General features: G+C 27.6%; 1 long non-coding RNA gene across 2 annotated transcripts; it reads right to left on the bottom strand.

Annotated features, from left to right (window-relative positions):
- Positions 1-387: 387 nt before the first annotated feature.
- LOC139844379 (uncharacterized) lies at positions 388-2,093 on the bottom strand. Of its 2 annotated transcripts, XR_011757922.1 has the most exons (4): positions 2,014-2,093; positions 1,492-1,607; positions 683-1,386; positions 388-603 (listed from the first exon to the last, which is right to left on the bottom strand). It is a non-coding gene; the product is annotated as an uncharacterized lncRNA (long non-coding RNA). The 2 variants fall into 2 exon arrangements; XR_011757921.1 differs by having other exon boundaries at positions 683-1,607.
- Positions 2,094-4,132: the final 2,039 nt, after the last annotated feature.

Genomic DNA, 4,132 nt, shown 5'->3' with positions numbered 1-4,132 from the left:
GTATCATCATTATACTATATCTTTTGTAGTCACATATAGTGTATCATTTATAATTTATAATCTTATAATATAAATTGTATATCTTTAAAAAGAATAAAAAATTGTTGTACGTCAAGCTGATCCAACTCATTTTGGTGTACACCCAATAATATTCATCTTTGACCTACCCATTATGACACAACTGACATTTATGTATATTTTATCACCAATTCCATTTTACTACTAAAGTGGATTCGGCTAATGTAGTATTATTCAAATTAGTATTATCGTGATACTATATCCTTTGACCCGCCCATTTTGGTATCTACTCTAATGTAGTATAATAAAAGACTTTATATTGAAACATTAAAAAAAATTACATTATGCAACGAAGCAATGTAAAGAGGATTCGGCTTTGTAAAGAGACGTGCAAAGGAAAACTTAACAAATACGTGAGGATAAGCAATGAATGTTAAAAATATAAAGCCACTTTGCTTGCTTCAGACTCGAGCATTTGATATAATACATAAAGTGACCAGATATCATCAACAACATACCACCTATCATACAACTATCACTTTCAGAAGTTTAGGGATGTGATCACATATAAATACAATATTAGCCCTGCAGAAACATTGTCATCATTAGCCCTGATGTGATCACAAGCAATTTTAGGGATATGATTCAAAACGATAACACTTACAATGTAAGATAGAGGTACATTATGATCACTTTCATTCCAAGACTAAATGTTTTCAATCCAACGCCCTAAGCTTGACTGCTCTACAATATTCACCCATCATTGCTGCATGAAATCAGAAATAACAAAATGATGAATTATATGAAGAAATATTGACAAAATTAAGAACTTGAAAGTAACTAAACCTCAAGAGATTTATAAATTATATATATGAATCATTGCCTTAAAAAAATATAACTTTCACTAATAAAACTAAAATAAACTTTTGAGGCTTCAATGATATGTCCAAGGTGTTCAATTGTAACCATACTTGGTCGTAATGAGCCTATTCATAAATGGTAATAGTAAATCATTTGTAAACGGATATCTCCTTATCAAAGGCAAGTGTTAAATATATTGTGCGAGCTTAAAATTTGCTTCTAGATAATTAAGAGAAAAAGAGTGAAGAGCAGCTCACGATCACTACCAGAACACTAAGAGAAAAAGAGTGAAGCGCAGCTCACAATTGGTGAAAATAATATATTGGACGCTCTCTTCCGACCAAATTTTTAGACCATGAGCATAACTGTTGACAGGGGATTAGGAGTCTTCTTTAGCAAATTATGCTTTATGAGCATCATGTACATTATTCATGTAAATTTGTTAAAAGCCTTGAATTATCTTCAACAGGTCAAAAGAGATTAGATTATGACATCATAAAAGGACCACTGCAAAATGTCATTAATAACATAATAAACCGAATATTGTCGAAGCAAGCTACACTTACTTCGCAAAAAATTAAACTACTGTCTACCAAACATTCTATGAAATACCTGGCCTGATTAAATGTGAAAGGCCAAGTTCCATGTAGACCAAACCCGTCTTTATTTGATCCAAATTCAGATATTTTTAACTCCCACGACACTTAAGACCTCTTTGAACACGAATTCTGTTAAAAGTTGAAAGACACCTATAGTTTCAGTTAGTCACTCGTGAGTCTACCATATGAAGTAACTCAAAAATTTCATACAAATCAGGGTGTTGATTTATAGTATATCTTATTAAAAGAATGTTATGAAGAAAAATTAGTAAGAAAATTAAACCGAATAAAGATTAATATATGAGAATATACAATTCCTTAATTCCTCATCCTCTTGATTCTTATAAGATATTCATAAATGTATAAGATATACGATTGAATACCTAAACTTAGCTTCACCACATTCGACAAATTGTTTCTCCATGTTGGGTCAAATCCAGTAATGGGCTTATTCGTTACCCATTTGACCCATTAGAGTTAACACATGGTCTAAATTAACTGATTTTTTATATAAATGATCAATAATGTTGCTTACTTGCATGTAGATGGTGACATTATACGTTAACATGGTTGACAAACTTGATCCTATAATCCATAGCAATTATAGTTAGACCTGAGAAAAACACCATTAACCATCACATTAGGCTTACTTTCACATAATTATGTCGTATTCTTCATCACCAATTGTATACTATATAATTCATTAATAACATGTAAAAAAACTTCATTGTGCATTAGTTATTTAAACTATATATATATATATATATATATATATATATATATATATATATATATATATATATATATATATATATATATATATATTTATAGGAAAAGAAAAACTTAAAGTATCCTCTTAGCATCTCTCATAACTACGAAGCATTTTGAGGAAAACACAATAACTGAAACATACTTTGCTATTATTTATGCATTTATATGTCAACACAAGTTTATGTATATTTGATTTTGCATTTTTAAAGAACCAATCGAAGATAGAATAAAAGGACACAAAGTATATGTTCTGAATGATGGTTCTTTCCAGTTAAATAATTTGTATCCGTTGCAACATGTTCGATGAAATTTATGTTAAAAATGTATGTTCAGAAAGTCAATGTTACTTGTTTTGACCCAAACCTGATATTACTTTTTTTTTTGAACCCGCCAATTTTTCCAACTTTAAAGTTTCTTTTAAATAGCTGACTTTCTAATTATACCTTCTGAGTGCGCAAATGTAGGAGACAAACTGAAGGAGACTGAACGTCTAATCTCTCACTGACATCACTCAATCCACCAACATGAATTTTTTTTTAACACGAGTTTAATCCAACCAAGAGACACTGACCATCGAAATAGATCTCCATGCAACTACTATTGAAAGAAACACGAAGTCTTATATACATATTTTGTGAGTATATATATATTTTCAGCTTGAGATAATCCTTTAACTCAAATTACAGGAAAAAAGGTGCTAAACTAACATAAGCCACTGAACTCAATCACCCATAACTTTTTTACCCAAAAACAAAAACAAAAACTGGAGCTACTAAACTCACATACCCCTAACGTAGAACATACACTGGGTCATATAGCACTTGTACTCTAAACAATATATTAGTATTAATATTATTATTAGTGTTATTATTAGTATTAATATTGATATAAGTATTATTATTATTAACATTATTATTATGATTATTATTATTGTTATTATAGTTGTACTAAAATTAATATTATAAATTTTATTATTACTAATATTATCATCATTATCAAGTAATATTAATTAGTATTATTGTTATTATCACTAATATTAAAATCGTTATCATTACTACTATTATCAATTAAAAATTATTAGTATTATCATGACTAACATTTTTATTATTAGTAGTACTATTATCATTGTAGTTATTAAGATAAGAATTAGTATTATTTTTATTATTTATAAAATCATTATTTTTATAGTTATTATTATTAGTAGTATATTATCATTATAATCAAAAACAACTTTTATTACTATTATTAACATTATGTTACCAAGTAAACATTTTGTATATAAAATATATTCTTAGTAATATTACATATAAGTATTTAATAATCATATTAACATTTTATATATAAATATTCATATATAATAACTTAAGTATTTTAATATAATATTAACCAAATATATATTAATATAATTATATAGATATTTATCATTTTGAATATATACACAAATTAAATATATATATAAATTAAGATATAATAAATAATTTTGTTCGATTACGATTATGTGTATTAATAAATATACAAATGATATAGGTTCGTGAATCCAAGGCCAACCTTGCATTGTTCAATGTCGTCATATGTATTTTTACTACAAAATACAGTATGGTGAGTTTCATTTGCTCTCTTTTTAAATACTTTTGTAATATATATTTTTGGGACTGAGAATACATGCACTGCTTTATAACTGTTTGATGAAATGGACACAAGTACTTAAAACTACATTCTATGGCTGGATTATTAAACCGAATATGCCCCTTTTTAGTCTGGTAATCTAAGAATTAAGGAACAGACACACTAATTGACGTGAATCCTAAAGATAGATCTATTGGGCCCAACAAGCCCCATCCAAAGTACCAGATGCTTTAGTACTTCGAATTTATCATGTTCGA

Source organism: Rutidosis leptorrhynchoides, chromosome 4, assembly GCF_046630445.1.
Source record: "Rutidosis leptorrhynchoides isolate AG116_Rl617_1_P2 chromosome 4, CSIRO_AGI_Rlap_v1, whole genome shotgun sequence".
Taxonomy (NCBI): domain Eukaryota; kingdom Viridiplantae; phylum Streptophyta; class Magnoliopsida; order Asterales; family Asteraceae; genus Rutidosis; species Rutidosis leptorrhynchoides.
This window is presented reverse-complemented; position numbering and strand designations above follow the sequence as displayed.